Source organism: Sabethes cyaneus, chromosome 2, assembly GCF_943734655.1.
Source record: "Sabethes cyaneus chromosome 2, idSabCyanKW18_F2, whole genome shotgun sequence".
NCBI classification, from domain to species: domain Eukaryota; kingdom Metazoa; phylum Arthropoda; class Insecta; order Diptera; family Culicidae; genus Sabethes; species Sabethes cyaneus.
In genome coordinates, this window is record NC_071354.1 from 202,065,555 (window position 1) to 202,086,167 (window position 20,613).

The following is a 20,613-nucleotide window of genomic DNA, read 5'->3' on the forward strand; positions in this document are numbered from 1 at the left end:
AAGGTGCTTTACCGTATCCTGTTCTGCAGACTGAGACCGTTAGCGGAGTCCTTCGCCGGCGAGTACCAAGCTGGTTGTCGTGACGGTCGCTCCACGACGGATCAGATGTTTACCCTGCGTCAGTTGCTAGACAAGTTCCGGGAGTACAACTTGCAAACACACCATCTGTTTGTGGACTTTAAAGCGGCATACGATTCAGTTAAACGAAATGAGCTGTGGCAGATAATGCTAGAACACGACGAAACTAGCTACGCTGATTCGTGCGACGCTAGACGGATCCAAATCATACGTTAGAATAGCGGGTGAAACCTTAGCTGCTTTCGTGACGTTGGATGGACTGAAGCAAGGGGATGCACTATCTAACTTGCTATTCAACATTGCCTTGGAAGGTGCATTACGAAGGGCAAACGTGAAAAGGAATGGAACTATCATCACGAAATCTCACATGCTTCCGTAGAGCAGTGGAAGAGACCTTCAGGCCTTTTAAAAGAGAAGCGGCTAGATTGGGACTTACCATTAACACCGCCAAAACGAAGTACATGGTTGCTGGTAGGGAACGTGGGATCCAAAGTGGTGTTGGCGCCGAGGTGGAGTTATATGGGGAACGATATGAAGTAGTGGAGGAATGTATATACCTTGGTACACTCGTGACATGTGACAACGATGTAAGCCGCGAAGTGCAACAACGAGTTGCAGCCGCGAATCGGGCTTTCTACGGATTACGTAGCCAGCTGAAGTTCCGTAGTTTGCAAATTCGCACAAAACTGGCGCTCTACAGAACACTAATCCTTCCGGTGGCCCTTTACGAACACGAATCCTGAACGCTAAAGGAAGCTGATCGGCGAGTGCCTGGGGTTTTTGAGCGTAAAATTCTGCGATCTATACTTGGTGGCAAAATGGAAAATGGAGTGTGTCGCAGCTGTACCAAGTATACAAATATGCTGGTATAGTGAAGGAGTGCAATGTGGCAGGCTGCGGTTGGCTGAACACGTGGCCAGAATGCCCGATGAAAGAGTAGCTAAAACTATTTTCAGCAGAGAACCAGGCAGAGGCCGTAGACTCCGAGGCAGACCCCGCACCCGGTGGGTGTGTGCTGTCGAAGACGATGCACGTTCAGCTGGTGTTCGTGGGGATTGGCGAACGGCAGCCCCGGGCCGACGGTACTGAAGGACCATGATTCGTGCGGCGCAGGATCGGTAACGGACCGTTGCCACTAAAGTAAAGTAAAGTAATATCTGATTCAGCGCGACTCGCTTCGTACTGCTATACGATTTTGAGCTGAAAATTGTTTGTGTACCAGTTATTATCATTATCTTGATTGAATATTTTACAGGGATACCTCGATATAAGACAACCTCGTTATAAAATAACCTCGATATAAGACAATTTTTACCTCTATATAAGATAAATCCCTTTGATATAGCTGGTAACGGTACCAGAGCTAATTTTCCATTCCAAAATCGGCGCCACGAAGATGTTCCTTATTTTAAAATAATCCTAAAAATTGTAAAAAACTAATAGCTCAAACAATAATAAATAGTTCCAATAACGTAAACACACAACACAGAGCAAAATTGGCGACTGCTAATGCAAATTTGTTTGCAAAAATCATGTTTCGATGTAAGACAATTTCGATATAAGACAACTTTTTGAAATTATAAATTGTCTTATATCGAGGTATCCCTGTATACGATAGAAAATCAACTTGGGTCCACTTTATCAAGGTTTAGTTACGATTTCGAACTTGTTAAGATATATTTACGATAATTTTTGTACATTGATATACGAGTTGGTGCTAGCTGGGAAGCCGATCTTAAAGGGATAAGAAAGCAACCGTAATAGATTATTTAAATAAAGAATGAAAAGTGCACCGAATAGAAACGATCCGGCCAACCCAACTTTCTATTATAGTCATTTCTTCTGAACAACATCTATAAATTTTGTTTCCAATTTACAATTATCGTTTTTTTTTCAACAAATTATATTTATCGCGCTTGATTTCAACGCTACAACATAATAAGCACATTTCGACTTAACCTAATTCAACCATTGACGTTCTAAAGCATAAAAAAAATGTTGACACCCTAAAATTATATTTCAGCAACAGCCCTGCACGGGCGACCTGTTTTTTCTTTGTACAAGCGAATAGTGATCTAGTTTCGGAAAGAAGTTTTTTTTCCTATTCAGCGCACTGTAACTTTCTAGGGTAACAAAGCATGAAGCACTTCCGTGTTGCTCAAATCGTAGCTTTTCCGTCGATTGTTGTTCTGATGAAAAAGGACAGGTTTTTTTTGCCTTGCTTTTCCCGGACTATTCGAACGCAAATTGAATTGTGTTCATCTGTCCGGATAAAATACCTAGTTGATATTGTTTCAAGTCAAAAGCCGTCGCTGTCAGGACTTAGAGGAAACGATAGAAACATAAAGCACGTACCACCCTTCGACAATATTAGTTTACGTTCGCTCATTCGTGTCAGCTAGAGTGATGTTCATTTGGACAGAATTTTTTATGATGGCAGTTCAGTAATATTGAAAAAAATGCTACAAACGTTCAAATATCTAATGCTTACTCAGTATTATATCAAAAGAAGGAGGTGAATATCTTCAACCACTAAAGGGAAAGTCATCTAAGGATTCTTTCAATGATCATCATACAAACAACTCCAAAATTACAATACATCATTTCGGCTGATGAATAGACTCTAGTAGGGACCCATCTTAAGTAGAATGGCGATTTCAACTATTGGTGAGACAATAAAGATGAAAAGATTATACGCCAGAGACCATGAAAAAACTCTGTCCACCCCATTACCGGCAAACAATAAAAAAAATGTCATTAAAAATTCCTTAGTCACAACAAGATTTCCTCGTCTACTTCAGTGTGCAACTGCTCGTTGCCAACAAGGAGAGTAGTTGACATAAGTGGACAACGGTTTCCATTCAGAGAAGAAATATGCAAATAGTCGCCAGAGTGAATTTAAATATTTCCTTTTCGCTCCCCCTGAATGTAGGAGGCTAGCTCGTAGGAGTATTTCTGGGGTTCCTTCGGACAAAAAAGTGCGAGCCAAAGTAAACATAAAAGATTGTAAGCTAACATTGGGGAGTCTAGGAAAATGTAAGAATTGAAGGAAGCCATTCAATTTCCATCGCTTTTCAGAGCGATACATCCCCCAGGCAAGTTGGCTGGCTGGTTTGTACATGCTTGCTGGTCTTTCTACGACTGATCCATAATTATGTTATCAACTTCAACTTTCATACCGTGCCAGTACAAATCTCAAATCAAACCGGACGAAAGATTTGCAGCAAAAATTGAATTATAAAATCCTTTTAAATTTACGAATGGAATGGAATCAAATATGGCTACTTCTGGTTTTCTGAAAATGACCGAATATAACTGGAAATATTGCAAATATGGGTATCAGCTGAAAGGCTTCTGTTTCAACCCAAAATTTCAACATAAAAAAGTAGGTTAGAAATTTACTTTTTTTTAAATTTTGTTGTTTACATGCTTGATTTAGCTCGAATACTCTAATACTCTAATACTCCAATTCAGCTCTAATATCGAATCCAATTTCATGTCCAATTTTAGGTACAAAGTACAACTAAAAGACCTTTTTATGTTCAATTTCAAGTATAATTACAATTCTAAAAGACCACCTCACCTTACTCTTGAGCTTTAATTTATATGCCTGTATGAATATTTTTTATAACGGTAGTTTTTTACCGTTGACACCGTTATAACAAAGGTGTTGATAGTATCCAAACAGAACGGGACAAGGTGTGAAGGGCAAAGAGCAGAAAATAAGATTAGGGAGACCATTGAAGCATTGTTTAAGAAGTAGGGTAATGTCGTTATCGTCGGGCCACTGTTATGGTCGGGCCACCACGATTTTTTCAGTTTTAGTAACTCGTGATACGTTTATACAAGCATTGTAAAACTTCTTACTGTGACAGCTAACTTTTCACTATATTGTGAGTTTCAATCGTGTATTCAAAACACGCGCACTGAATTCACTGATTGAAACAATACAAAAAAAGTTTTGCAGGTGCAGTTAACTTTTCTTCAAGAAATGATTCATGAAATTCAATTATCGGGATAAATATTGAAAATTTATTAAGTGTGTTGTGCTCTATTCGAAGGCTATTGAAAAACCCCGTCCAGTTAGGTGTTTGGGTAGGGTAAGGGGGTAAATGCTACAAAAGCGCTTATTGTAAAGGTCTGGCCACTTCTGTAGCCATGGTTGGGCCACCATAATTTTAAGCACAGAAGCGCAATTTTCGCTAGAGAACTTCGCTTCGCTAATTAGTACGATAAAAACCTAGATTGTTGTTGATTTTTCATTGCGGTAGTACACATCGGAAAACGCGATTGTAGTAAAATTTATTTTACAAGATTACCAAAAATTTCGTAAAGATGTTATTAAAAATAGGATATTAATACTTATATGGGCCGTTGCTCACGAAATTCATTCTTTTGATGTCTCTACATAGAATTTCAATACGTATTTCTTGGATTAAGAGCGGTGGCCCAACCTGTACAACGTGGCCAGAGTATGACAACATTTTTTGTCTTCACGTAAATGCCTATAACTTTATTATTTTTTAAGCAATCAATTCAAAATTTTCCAGAGGCATAGCTTATTCTTAGACCTTTCTAACGATCTATTTAGATTTTAAAAATTCTTTTTAAAACGGAAGTTATGGGCGAATGTCAAAAAGGCGACCAACCACGACGACATACCCCTACGCTTTCTCTATACTGAAGCAGGGGGATTCTTGTTTCCGGATCGAAACAAACTATAATCGGAACCAATTGCAACCGGATTCCGGAAGGGGGTTGTAGAGTCTCTTTTTTATCCACTATATTGTGGTTCATAGGTTCACCAATATCTGCGATCCACAGGGCCTGGAACTAGTAGTGAATGCGAATCCGGTTTTAAATTGGCCCCGATTATAGCTCGTTTCGATTCGCGGATCCCCCAGCTTGGGTAAAGAGGAACGGTACACAATTTCTGAAGCTTTGTTTCAATGAGCCTTCCTTACCTAATTTTTCACTCTTTCCCTTACACGCCTTGTCCCGTAATGATGAAACACCTTTGTTTCATTACTTTCTCCTACCGTCTCCTCCGCCGATTGTAAAAAAACTACCGTTAGAATTTAATTTTTATTTATTTTTTAATGGTTTTAACCAATTGGTGACGCGTTATAAAAATTATAATATTGATGTTAAGTCCAATTTCTGATCCTATTTCATATCGTAGAGTTTATTTCTAATTCCCGTCCTAGTAAGGAAAGCCACTCCAATTTTCATCATTTCTTAGGTGGATTTAACGAATACTCCAAAAGTTCTGCTGCTGATTTGACTCAAACACACTTACCTTCCGATCCGTGCCCTTTGAATTCACTAAAAGGCGATTAATAAAGCATTTGATTGAAATTACGCAACTGACTTTATATATAAAATTTGGTACCGTCTTAAAATCCGTCCATCAAAATTTTTCATCGTCCAAAATAAAAATCACAATAATGTTTACGGGGCTAGCGCGCATGTATTTGTGTAGGACAGCATGACAAATGTTATTCTGCAAAATTTCTGTAGGTCAGGCAAGTTTTCCCGGCTGCACAATAACAACAATGCGTTGCGTGAGTTATTTTCATTTTATGAATGACGGAAATTGAAACGATTAGTCGACATTTTCTTCTTCGTCACACGAAAAAACGTTGGACATTTGGCTAGTAGGACTTCTTTAATGAAAAAAAGCATTTCCATAGATCTCAGCTCACTTTCATTGATCGCGTGTGAAAGGCAAGAAACTAAAATATTAGGGAGTAACTAATTTTGCATTGTGTGTCCTAAAAATCGCTGATATTTTTAATAATTTGTGTTGGATAGGACGGGAATAGGCAATTACGACGAAACAGCAACATACCCTATTTCAAGTCACAGGAAACAACCAGGAAAACTTACCTGACGTGCAGATATTTTGCAGAATAACATTTGTCATGCCGTCCGACACAAATACATGCGCGTTAGCTTCGTAAACATTGTTGTGATTTTTATTTTGGATGATGAAAAATTTTGATGGACGGATTTTAAAACGGTGCGACGAATTTAAGAAATAAAATCAGTTACGTAATTTACGTAACTCTGAAATACGTAATTTCAATAATATGATTTAATAATCGCTTTTCAGTGATTTCACAGTCCACGGATCGTAAGGTAAGTGTGTTTTAGTCAAATCAGCACAAGAATTATTAGAGAATTCATTAAATCCTTCCAACAAATAATGAAAATTAGTTTTACTTACTACGACGGGAATTAGAAATAAGCCCTATGTAAAAATGAACGTGAGTTTGTATGTTTGTATGAATGTTCTGCTATAACTCCTAAACGCCTTGACCGTTCTTCATCAAACACATGTTGTTTGACTTAAAAGAATCAGCACTGGAGGGGTTGACAAAGAGTAGAGTCCCTGACAAGGATGTTCGTCCCCAACAAGGGAGGTATAAATAAGGTCCAAAATGGCTGAGAGACAAATAGACAAGGAGAGGTTAGAGATCCCTTTTACATGGAATAGGACTTGAAACACGAGTCCCAGTCCCAGTCCCAGTCCCAGTCCCAGTCCCAGTCCCAGTCCCAGTCCCAGTCCCAGTCCCAGTCCCAGTCCCAGTCCCAGTCCCAGTCCCAGTCCCAGTCCCAGTCCCAGTCCCAGTCCCAGTCCCAGTCCCAGTCCCAGTCCCAGTCCCAGTCCCAGTCCCAGTCCCAGTCCCAGTCCCAGTCCCAGTCCCAGTCCCAGTCCCAGTCCCAGTCCCAGTCCCAGTCCCAGTCCCAGTCCCAGTCCCAGTCCCAGTCCCAGTCCCAGTCCCAGTCCCAGTCCCAGTCCCAGTCCCAGTCCCAGTCCCAGTCCCAGTCCCAGTCCCAGTCCCAGTCCCAGTCCCAGTCCCAGTCCCAGTCCCAGTCCCAGTCCCAGTCCCAGTCCCAGTCCCAGTTCCAGTTCCAGTCCCAGTCCCAGTCCCAGTTCCTGTCACCCAAATTTTTCTTATCAAAAGTAAATAAAACTCTTAAAATTACTCCAATGACTCATCAGCTGAAAGAAATATTTGAAAATATAGATTCTGTTGCTATAATGCAGGAATTAACTATAGCTAAGAACCGGAATGCCATGGAATTGATAATACAGACTCGCCTTTCTAACGATCGGAAAGAGAAAACCTTTTCCGTCGATAAACTTCACTTGAGTGACATACACCCCTTTAACCTGCGTTGGACCGATAGGAGGAAATCGTTTTCAGACTTTTGATTGATGCTCACTGTCCACGGTAGCCTGTCAGTCAACTTACACGCTCGAATAATGGCATATGCTTCTCTATACCGAACCGGGGAGGTCATTTCTGGGTTAGACATCGCAGATCAACCATATTGACAGCTCTTCCCTCCTTGCATGAAAGCAAAATTGTCCTGAACAAAGCAGAGACCACAGCTTCTTGATTAGCCTTTAAATTCATTTTTATCGTAATCAGTCTGAACACTTTAAATTACTAACCAGTGCGAATGGAACTAAATCCGAATTAAATTTTTTTATTATAACCAAAGATTAACCACGTTTTTATGTCATCAACTTCCCCTCATGATGTCTCAATAATTGTGAACTGATTAATTGATGCCGCATTATTCAAGCTACAAAGCGGTGAATCCTGTCGCTGGCTGGCTGGCTTTGCTACTAGGTATGTATATCAATCATTGCGGGGTCCTTCGGAGTTGCCAAACTGCACACACCGACCGCAAGCGTGAGGATGTATCGCAGCCTCGGCTTTCGAGAAACGAGTTGATTAATTGCTAGCAGACTCACTTTTTTGCTCTCATTTTACTCGCTCATTAACCTTATGTTTGCGAAAGGTTGATCCGGTTTCGCGCGTTGCCAACCGAGAGAGCAATTACTTCAATTACCATCGGTTGGCGGTTTGGCAGGGAAAAAATGCTGTGCTTTTTTTTCGACGGTCCATACCACACTTTCCCGTCGAATTCAGCGTCGAATGGCCTTGTGCACATTTATCAATCCATTAAATGGCGCTATTCATCAAAAAGGTAATTTCATGTGCAATTTAGCTCAATTGATTTATTATATACGAACGTTCCACACAATTATTTCGAAAGGAATTAATCTGACCAGCAGAAGCATGAACGTCAGCGGGTAGCGATTTGCGCTTGCCAATTTTCCTGTTCCGTAGTACGGTGTCTTAGTCTTGGTCTTTATTAATATTTGAGGAAAATTTCCTTCCTTGCTGCTATCATCGCCCGGCCCAGGAAATTAATTTTCCAGCTTCGTTTCACGGATTTGCAGCTCGTGACATGATAATCTAATTAGGGGTATACCGAAAATCATCAATTTCTTTGCCGCTAAATCTACTGGTGGCTTTCGGTGTGCCGGCAAAACCACCACCGCCACTGATGCGGACGACGACATGAGGAATTCCTTGTGTTGGTGTGTATGTGTGTGGTTGTGTGGGTCATTATGTATTGATGTAGGCATGCCGTGCGTTGTTTTTAATGCCTCGTCAGAATCCGTCACGCTTGTTTCGATTCAAGACGGTAATATGATTTCCATATTTTCCATCAGCTTTAATTAATTTTCTTAACGACGTTGTCAGTTTACCAGAATGCAGAGCAGTTCGCTATATTGTCAGTGAGGAAAACCACTATAAGCTCAAAAATATATAAGACAAAATGTCTTTAATTAACTTGTCATAGATTTTAAATACAATGCAGACAATTTATGAGTTCAGATCTGAATTTTGCAATTTGAATTTCAACATTTTTGATGATTTCAATGAATTACGGTCTTAACTCGAGCTGTAATAAGGGACCAGACAAAAACATTTAGTGTCAATAATGTTGTAGTACTATCATTGCAGCTGTTTCTTATGCTTAAAACGGTTTACGAAGTCTGTCTAGAACAGTGACATCAGACATTTGGAAATTTCTGCAATACCCAGGGCAATTGACCGCAGAAAGTTTATAATTGGTGAAGGCATGATAATTGTACATAATTATAATTATCAAGTCTGCCCCAATTATTGCTTTCAGCGATCAATAAATAATGAGCCTCAGTAAAAACCTTCAACGCTTCAGTTATCGCGAAAATAAATTATGAAGCCAAAAAATATGAAAAATAAAACTTTTAAATATCATCTTCTTTGTTACCAGCTCTATTAGTTTTTTTTTGTTCTTTCTGATATTCACACTTAGTAATAAGTGGCAAAACATGTCTCAAAAACTGCTCCTCCGTTCAACAGGTTTCATTACAGCTCGAGAACAAACTGCTACTTTGCTGCTTCGGCAATCCGTTATCGGTCGAGTTTTCCTGCGTAATAAAATGCTACTTTAGTTTTCTTTTTTGTTTCACTTGCTTCCGCTAAATTGCTTTGAGTCGTTTAATTTCCCAACTAGTGTGTAATTGTTCTAATTTATGCACGCCTAAATAAACGAGTAAAAAGTTTGCTTTTTTGTCTACATTTGCACTTCGAGCAGCCGGCGATGCTCTCGTGCTCGATTCTCACCGCCGCCGTAGAAGCAGTTTGCACTTTGTCTCACGGCAAACGGACAGCAGTTCGGTAATGAGACACATTCCGACAGGAGTTTTTTAGTCGACAATTATACGATGAAAAACAGTCTCCTTTCGGAGTTAGCGAGCGTGTATAAGAAGAAAATAGCAGCAATTTACTTGGTACGCTTCACCGTACTCGGGCTGCCTGCGCCCAGGAAGAGGTTTGAAAGTTTCCTTTTCGCCACGCTAAGAGTGGTGCAATTTTACGCGCCAGCTCTTGCGACGAGAGCAACCGGGAAATCCGGCGTAACTATTTACGGTCACTTTACCTGTGCAGACTTTAACTTTTTCAAATACATAAAATTCCAACGCAAAACAAGATGGTGATTTAACCTCAGTTTTCAATTAATAAAAAAATCCCCATCCTTATTGAACCACCAATGCACCCCAAGCGGACATTTTCCTTCAGTGTTACATCGTTAGAGCACAGTTAGTTAAGCCAGCGAGACTGCAAGCGCTAGTAGTTGTGCGAGGATGTCGAACAGGAAAAAATGGCATAAGCAATACCATTTTCAATGTATTTCCCAATTACCAATCTTGCTACCACCCCCTAGCCAAATGGTTCAAAAATGGCAAATATAGAGAGAAAAAAATCACCCCCTGACAGGATTTTTTTCTTCGCCGCTTTCCGCTCATTCGCTAACGGTCGCACCACCTCCTTCGACCCAGCGGGTGGTGGTGCTTCGTTGATAAGTCTACCTACTTGTGCGTGTTTGTGTGTGTGTGTGTTAGTGTGCACGAAGAGTTTTGGATACGGAATTGAAGGGACGCGACGTGGAAAAAAACGGACATGCGGTAAGAACATTTTTTGATGAAGTGGGGTATCGCATCGCGTTTCCCTTCGGTTTCTTTTTTCCATCTTCAAACATGATTTTCAAGAATGCCAGAACAGACTGGGGTGGTATGCAGTCTGATCAAATACTTGGAATTGTAAACACGAAGAAAAAAGTCCAATCGTCGAATCGCCAAAATTAGATTCAAACATAAGAAAATTTCTTTCAACAGTTTTATTTATTTGAGTTCATGTGAAAGAAGCAAAAAAAATACAAACATTTATAATGATTTTATTATATTAATCAATACCTCTGGTTTTATTATGGTATTACGCAATACCAAGAGGATACGAGTCAAAACACACTAATAGTTGGCTATAAAACCATAATAAAACTGTTTATAAAGCAAATTTATTGTGGTTGCTTATATTACCACGATTAAACTACTAGGTTGTATCACATCTCTTATAAACATACCATACGTGTGGCGTAGTAATACAATATGGCGCACCAATCAAAATCTTATTTTATCACCGTTAGACCAAACTCGTGTTTTTAGTCTTTGACCTTGAAATGCGGTTAGGCATTAACATTAATATTTTTTGAAACAACGGTTCTACAATTGAAGGAGGGACGGTAGGGGAAAGTAATGAAATTTTTTTTGGAACGCTTAACAAGTAGTCATTATGACTCCTACCTTTTTTCCAATCTAATATACAGGCCGGACTCGATTATCCGAGGATTCGATTAACCGGGGATTCGATTATCCGGGTTTTTAGACTCGATTATCCGGGTGAAAAATAAAATTTTTTTTTCACTGATTTATTTTAAACCCAAATGTTATAATTTTCATGCTACATGATGATTCCAACTAGACAAGCATTGATTAACCTCCCTAAAGCTACAAAATTCCTTTCTTATATCCCTTTTATCAACGAAAAAACAAAAATAAATCCTGCGATGATGAAATCAACTTTTTTTACTTAAAAATCATCATTATTATCATCATCATCATCGAAATCATCAGAAAGAAAATTGCAAAAAAGGAATTTCTTAACTTTAGGGGAGATTGATCAATATTAAAAAAACCTTTATAATACCTAGATATTGAAAACCATAACATACAAAAAATAATATTGTACCAAAAAAAAAATCATCAGTGAAAAAAATCGTAAGAAAGGAATTTTCTGACTTTTGGGAAGATAGCTCAATAATAGGGAAAAAAACATTTCTGATACCTAAAAGTAAAAAAACTTGACATACCAAAAAAAAATTTGTACCAAAAATGATGATTCGATTATCCGGGTGATTCGATTATCCGGGCTGAAAATAAAAATGATCACCCGGATAATTGAGTCCGGGCTGTATTATAATCTAATATAACTGGATTTGAACCCACGACACCCTCCAGGGCATGTGGCTCGCTGGTACCCATGTACCTTTGAACCGCAGAGGCGCTGGACAAAAGGAGACTGCGCAACCCCCTTGTTTTCTTGCCTTGCCTTTCTCCAAAAACCCGCGCTGAGAATCGTGGCTAACACACCACACGACAGACGAACAACATCACGCGCAATACCTTGTAAGTCGCAAGGGCCTGCATAGTGTCGTCGTCCTGCTAGTGAAAATAAGCTAGATTAAAACTTCTCGGTCGATAGTTTCTACGGTAGAAGGAGGAAGAGGCACAATTTGTGTGTCTAAAAACAACCCAAACCAGATACGTCGCTACACTAATAAGGGGGGTTGCGCAGCCCCCTTTAATCCAGCGCCTCTATGGTTCAAAGGTACACGGGTACCAGCGAGCCACACGCCCTGGCGGGTATTGTGGGTTCAAATCTGGTAATAATCTGTGATAATAGCTTGGTTCGACCCATGCACCTTCCAGCATTGGACAAAAGGTAGTAGTCACATCGACAACTTGCGAAGCGTTGCTACCAATTACCCCCTCTCCCCGTCTTTTCCACTCTTTCCCCTCTATTCCCAAAATGTTCATTGCTTTCCCCTACCATCAATTGTAGAACCATCGTTTCAAAAAAAAATTTACTTAATATTTTTATTTTTTTAAAACAACCCGTTTTCGAAAGTTATGGTACGTTGATTTTATTCATGATAGGTGAATAAAATCAACGTAATATGCACGATAAAATTTAATGCGCATACGCTGCAAACCGAGAAAAATTTGCTGAAAATGTATTAATTATTCTATGGCATACTTTATTATGATCGCTATAAACCAAATCGATCAGGATGATCTGACACTAAAACTTTTACTTTTGTCCTCACGGATGTATTTTTAAGTTAACAAAGCTGATGCACCGATTAGCTTTTTACCAGAGCAAGCTGTATGCTTTATAGCTTTGCAACGAAAAATTTCATTCATCTAAGGCAGAACTGTCAAGCATCGTAAAGCATAGTCGGTTTTATTGCTGCTTTCTAACAAACTACTTATGCTTATAATCGAATTCTTAAAGAGGTTATGAAACCTTCTGAAGAGTGGGCCCGTCCGTCGGATGGCAATTTTAAAGCGATCATTAGGAAGTTCTGGTGGAGCTCATAGTTTTACTCGCGGTTTTATGAAATTGGTCATGAAAACCACTAGAGGAACGTTATCAAACTTAGAATTATTACTCGGGTTGTTATTTGGTCATATCTACAGAAATTTGATTTTGAAATTCACAGCATTTGGGTTGCACTCTTTTAAGTCAACTTTGCGAATGCATCTCTTGATTCTACCAATCAACCGTTTGCAATTCGGGGCTCTTCGCTTATTTTTGTATACCAAGGAGCTCAAAATCTCGAGCCAGATTTGTCGGGTTGTGGTTTTTGGGTACAAATGGGATCGAATGGGTATTCAGGAACGATTGTGTTTTTTGGCATAATGCTTTATCCGGCCAAAACGCGTATTGTCCACCTGCATGATGTTTTTATAGAAAGGGGATCCAAATTTTCTTCAAACATTCGTTCATTCACATCTTGATTGATAGCCAAACTGGAGGGCTTGAACCATGGCTTAGAAATACCCCTCTCGGAAATGGCAATGTACAGCATCACTTTCTGTTAAAACTTATGTTTAAACATATATTTTATATTCGAACATACAGTAGAAAGCATCGAAATCTGTTCCTCAATGTATTCCGGGGCTCTTGTCTTCTTTCAACACTTTATTCCGACCTTTTTCAATGTTTTGCAGATGTACTGGTGGAAACAGTTGAACTTTTTTCCGGCATCCCGTTGGCTAATGGAATCCTCGTTATCATGCTTTCATGAGAAAGAGAACGAAGTCCTTCTGCATCCATCATTTTACCTTGTTTGCGAGTGGTTGTTGGGGATCTTAAGGAATATGTTAAATAGTCGAAGCCACAACATTTTCGCTTTTAAAATGTTGTACTGTATAGTTTTTGTCCAGATTTCGTAGAAGTGTTCAACGCGCTCGTAAAATGCTTCTTGTTTTGACGCCATTTTGAGTAAAACTTGGCAATCATAAATGAAACAAAAAATACTGACAGAAAAATGAGAGAGAGTGCTAACACATACACACTCTCTCTGAGCTCGTTTGTTGTTGTGCATACAGGACTCGAAAAAATTACAAAATTTTAGTTGCCACCCGTTATGTTGAACTTTCGAATCGAAATCGTGCAGAAAAGAATGTTCGATTATCATACATATATTGATTTCGAACGATTTAGTACGACCGTTGTATGAAGTTTTTGCAAATAATTCAATACGATCGTTGTTAATCAAGTATATGGTTCGGTACGACCGTAAAGAAATTGAATGATTCGGTACGACCATCGATAAGTGCAATAATTCGGTATGATCATAGTTGAATGATGTAAATAGTTCGGTATGGTCATAGATAAATTAAATCATTCGATACGATCATTGTTGATGAAGTATATGGTTCGGCACGATAATAGATGATTTAAATGATTCTGTGCGATCATTGTTGAATGATGTATATAATTCGCCACGGGCATAGATGTTTTGAATGGTTTGGTGCGATCATTGTTGATGAAGAATATGGTTCGGTGCGACCATAAATGAATTAAATAATTCAGTACGATCATTGTTGAATGTTGTATATGGTTCGGTACGACCATATATGTTGTTCGCGATCGAACTGATTTATCGGCCACCAAAGGCCTTTCTTCGCCAATAAATTGGCACCGGAAACACGCGGTAGCAACCGGGGGAAATAAACGCGCTAGTACTAAGGCCTAAAGATATCCGAACACAAGTTGACCGTTATAAATCAGTAAATTTCACTAAACCGTAGTGAACTTTGATCCGTACCGATACGGTTTTCTTTTGATCGCACAGAATAACTACCGAACGAATCGTACACTATCGGATTTATATTTTTGACTGTAAGCTATGAGAGCTACATTTCGACTGATTATTGCATATATCAAAGCAGCAGATGCTGCTGTCAACTGATATCGATCAGTGGAAATCGGGTTCATCTACTCTCTTTCTCTACTCTGTGATAACAAAACGCATAGTACATAGTGATTATAATGTTTATAGCAAGTTATTTATTAGGGTGGATATAAACTTAATGATAGACTTAATGTTTACAAAATTATTAATTTCAGCTGGTATCCACGTTTTAAATGGTTTGGTACGATCATAGTGAAGTATATGGTTCGGTGTGATCATAGATGAATTAAATGATTCGGTACGATCATTGTTGAATGATGTATATAGTTTGGTACGACCATAGATGAATTTAATGATTCGTTATGATCATTTTTGATGAAACTTATGGTTCGGTACGGTACGACCAATGTTAAGTGAAAAGATATCGATAGGTAAAACCATAGACGAATGAAATTGCTGGATACAACCATTGATAAATGAAATGCTTTTATGGTTTTATTCAGTGTGAATCAAGTACCAGTTTATATGCATGTTTGAACTATTGATTTATTTGGATTTTTGAAAGATAAAATCGTTAATCGATTTTAAATTTGGATTCGCCAAATAGTTGCGCCAGCTTGAGGTTTGTCCTTCTCCACCATATACAATTCTCATACATCCTGCCATAGATAGTCCCATGTGCACATGGTCCTAAAACGGTCAGTGGTTGCAAGTCCCGGTCAAGAGTTAGCCACGTCTCGTGTCGTAGAAGACTACTGGTCTTATCAGCGTTTTGTACATGACACACTTAGTACTGCGGTAAAGCTTACCAGACCTTAGAATATTGTGGAGTCCGTGGTAAGTACGACCAACCTCCGGCAAGAATACGATGCAGTTCGTTTCTCCTGCTAACAGGTATAAGTCAGTTTTTGACGAATTCGCTACCAATACTTAATCTCAATAATCTTCTTTGTTTCATGTTACAGCTTTGTGGCCTAAATCAGTCCAGTCAATTCGCCCAGGAAAGCCGTTCTCCTTTATTATTTTCCATAGCTCTTTAGTGTCGCAACGAAACTATCGTTATTATCATATGCAGCCTTAAATCATCTGCCAAAACTAACAAAACTGACCTGGCAACATTCCACAAATCTATTTGCTAGCGGTGATAGATGACGAAAAATAAAAAAGCAAAGCCTAGGCGCTACATTCCGTTATCGAAACTTGACCTTCTGCTTTTATATAACAGATTTTGCAGCCAGCTGTTAGAGTACAGGACAATTGCGGGGCCAGTGCAACGATCTTATTGACTCTAACAGCCTCTCCCCGCCGAAATGCGAACATACGACGACTTGCTTACTAGTTCACGATAGATGACGAAAAATGATCTGAAAAAGCATTTTATAGGTAGCCTTGAGAATGGTGATCGCTCGATAGTTCTCACTTTCTATTGATGCAGGTTTCATTAGATCAGTTTATCATATCCGAACGTAGGGGACAGCTTCCGATTTGAGGCAATTTGTACACAAAATACTATCTACTTTCCAAATAAACCTTGCTGCGCAAATTTTGTTACTTTCTATTTTTTGCTTATAGTATTGTTTTTCTCCACATTAAAGTGAAAATAGATGTACTATACCCAGAATTTTTTGAGTTTTATCTTAAAAACCTGAAGTATCCGAATATAGAGGACTTCCCCCTACTGGGCATATTACACCTTTCTTCCACTCCGGTAGCTGCCCTATTTCCCAAATCCTGTCTATTAGCTGGTGCCCAGATAACACAAAATCGTAATAGAAAGTTCACATTAAATCGTTTTCATGTCAATTTCACATTGGAATTGTATAATGATTAGAGTATGTCAAATCGAAGTGAACAATAAGTTGTTTTGCAGTCGTGCGTGTCTTTATATACAATTCATGACTGTGAATTATAAAGCAGTATAGACGATTGCAATATTTGATTATATCTTAATCATATATTCAGGAGTATTAAGTTACGTGTTATAAAAACTACGCAAAATAGAATTACAAGTAATTGTCAAAATTTTCGTACGTATATCGCCTCCACTTTGGTACATATATGTTCTTATATGGCGTGAAATGTAACTTTTTCGTTCAGATATGATTTCCTATATCTCAGTTGCAATCGAGATATACAAACCAAATGGTTTACTGGGTGCAGACAAGTAGCTTGCCAAGTTGTTCTTGAACCGCTTGATGGTGTCGGTTACTTCACCTATTCTGGGAGCTGGAATATCTCCGTCATCCGCCATACTAATGTAGTCTTTCCCGCTGCTGTTTTAGTATTCTGCCCATGCACCATCCAGGTGCTCATGCTTCTACTTTCCCGTTCATCCGTTAAGATTCCTACGTATGTGCCTCAACGTGTTTCGAGTCACGTCACAAGGTCTATGTGGGAATCGTTGAGTTTCCTCTACAATTTACGTATTTGCTGAGAACATATATTCCATTTCCTCGCACTCAAAGTCTTTAATGTGCACTTTATCCTGGAACAACTGGGTTTGTTGTCTTCATTTCTGTCTGTATCGCTCCACGCTTCGACGGATTCCCTGCTGTAGTATCGACGCCCGCGCTGCGGTCTTCTCGCTTAATACCCTCGGGCATTTCTTGCCGAACGTGTCGTCACGTCGACTCTTTTTCATGAACCCAATGGTGCTGCACTGTTGATGGCTGCTATGACGCTATCCTAGCAATCCTCGTTTGGTTAAAAGCCTCTTACATAGCCTTAAGATAAATGTCAATGATCCAATCCATAATATCAAGAATCATGAAAGCGAACATGGAAGGCTAACCTACTATTCGTGCTCATGTATTATGTACTATAGCATGATTCTGTTAACCGGACCATACGCCGCCTTAAAATCCACAAACTGAAGATTAGTCCACATACCATAGACATGCATAGACCGTACGCAAACGACTACTTCTTAGTTACAAATAATTGACATTCAAGACACTTTTTATTTCATTTTGATTTTCATTTCATTATCGATGATGGTCGGTTAAGTAACATGCAAGGGCAATCAAATTTCGATTGTTCAAGCAACTACACTTTCACCTTCGCATAATGGTACGCCATAGCTTTCCATAACCTAATGGAACCACCCAAGCAATCAGTTTTGCACACAACAGTAAGTATCCCGGCGAACTTCACGGAGGAGGAAAAATCCAACGGGAAACGCAACGCACGGGGAGAATGGATTTCCACAAGCGAGTGATTTATGAGAGTGTTTGCGTGGAACTTGAACATTTTTTCCCTGCCATTCTTCGGAGTTTTTGGCATTTCTTGATGTGATTTCCTTCCTGTATGGGGAAAAATTATGGAGGGTTGTACGCCGCTAGGGCTATTGTAAATACACAGACGATTTTTTCTTGCGCAGTTCATCAAATTTCGACAGGAGAAAAAATCTGCCGCGAGCACGTCGTCGTCCCATAATCCCCATTGCGTCTCCTTCCTAGTCGCGCAGAGTGCCTAATGAAGATGATGATGAAGAAGATGATGATGGTGATGATGGCGATAATACTGAGGGTTGCCAGGCCAATAGCGTCAGAGTAGCAAAAAATTTCACATCCTAATAAGGGAACAAAAATTAAAAAGATTTTCAATTGCACCCTTATTCGAAGAATCACCTTCCACTGCTCTGCAATGCTAGCAATTCCGTGTCGCCCACACTTTTCAGTAAAGTGGAGGACAGGCACAGGATGTTTACCATTCAATATTCACTCTAATTTTTTTCTCGCAAAACACAAGAGAAACTGCTAACAAAGCCGTCGGTAGCGTTGACTCGCAAAATAGAACCCAAGTGCTTGATGAGCGAATATTTCACCATAGAGTACATATATGCTAATTGCTACCCCTTCTCCAAGGCGAACCGGCACCGAAACACGAAAGACCTTGTAGCCGTTGTTGTTTCCGCACTTGTGCTAAAATTCAGGCAAACACCTCAAGTGTTTGTCGGAGCCTTATTGTAGAGCAATTTTGTACTCTCCATATGCATGTCATAATTAGGGGAGGCTGGTGCTCGAGTGGATGCGTGCACATGCACTTGGCGGTAGCGAACCGGGCTGATGACGGCAGAAGTGTTTGTAATATACCGACGACGTTCGAAGCGGCCCGGCCCGTGCTAACGTGCGGACTTAATCAGAAAATGTGTTTACTCATAATAATCGTACACCCTTTGCCGAGAAGCAAACAGAGACCCAACAGCCAGCGGAGTGCTTTTCAGACTTTTTGATGAACAAAAATTTTGTTTTGCGATTTTCTTGCTTTATTCTGGAGATTTTTCATTTTCAAAAGGTGTTAATTTTCATGAGTGACTTATTCTGTCCTTATCGAGAAGAATTACTATTGTTTGGACACTTCGGAGCTATGATAGAAGTACAATTCTTTTTCCTACAAACACGATTGTGTACAATGCTGTTAGCGAAATTACATTTGAAAAGAAATCTTCTAGTTTACCTCGTCATAGACGAGCAAAATATACCTCTAGTTATTTGTATCATTTTAAAAGTTATTAATATTCTTGTTTTAAAACAATGACATTTTGCATCCGTCCGTCTTCATAGAAAGCCCTAAATTCCACAAGCAAAAAGCAGTATTGTGGCGCCCTTGGCGAAGACCAGATTTTGCACTCCCTTGTTTCTTAAATCCGTGTTCTTTTTATAAGATTTTATACCACCAATCAGATTCTGAACCTGCACTAAATTCTGGACCACATTTTTTTTATCAGATTGTGTTCCAAGTTTTGTAACAAATTTTAAAACAGAATTGGACTAGATTTTGGACCAAATTTTAGACCATATTTTTGATCAGATTTTGAATCAGGTTGTGAACCTGGAGCAGACTTTGGACCACAATTTTTAAACCAGTTTTTGGGCCAGGTTTTGAACCAGATTGCGGACCTGGACTAGATTGCGAACCGCATATTTTATCAACTTTTGTTTCAGGGGTTTGAACAGATTTTTATTATTAAGCTAGGTTCTAGAACTGGAACTAGATTAGACTAGATTCCAGACCAAATATAAAACCACATTTTTTATCAGATTTCTGACCATCATTCTGGTTTTGAATCAGATTTCGGAACCTGATTCTAGACCTAGCCTGGAACACAGCGTGGACCTGCATCCGATTCTGGACCAAATTTAGAATAACATTTTTATCAGGTTTGGACCAGATTTTAAATAAGATTTTGGACCACAGTTTTTATCACTTTTTGAACCTAAATTTTTTATCAAATTTTGTAGTGAATTCTAGACCAGAACCAGGTTTGTGGACATTGCCCCGATTCTGGACCAAATTTTTTCATCAGACTTTGGACCAGGCCTTGCATCAAATTTTTGTCCAGATTCTGGAACTGGAAGGGATTATACAGATTTTGGTCTACATTTTTGATCAGATTTTTGAATCAGGTTCTAAACTAGATTTTAAACCTGGACCGTATTTTGGACCTAGACTAGTTTGCGGACAGTACTTTATCAAAATTTGTTCCAGATTTAGTAAACAAATTTTAGAACAGATTTGAACTAGATTCTGGACCAGATGTTGGGTTATATTTTCAATTAGATTTTGACTATATTTTGTACCAGATTCTGAACTTGAACCAGACATCCAGCAGATTCTGGGCCAGATTTTGAATCATATTTTTATCAAATTTGAACCAGGTTTTCGATAATATCTTGGATCACATTTTTTATCAGGGTATGAAATGGGGAAGGCAGCTAGGAAGAAGCGCCCAATATAGCTCTAGCCATCCCAAGCCCCTACCTAGCGCCTCCACGTGACCATACCTGGAAATGCTTCAATTTGTATAGTTGAGTAGCCAATCTAGGTCTAGCTGCGGGGTCGTACGGGTTACAGTTC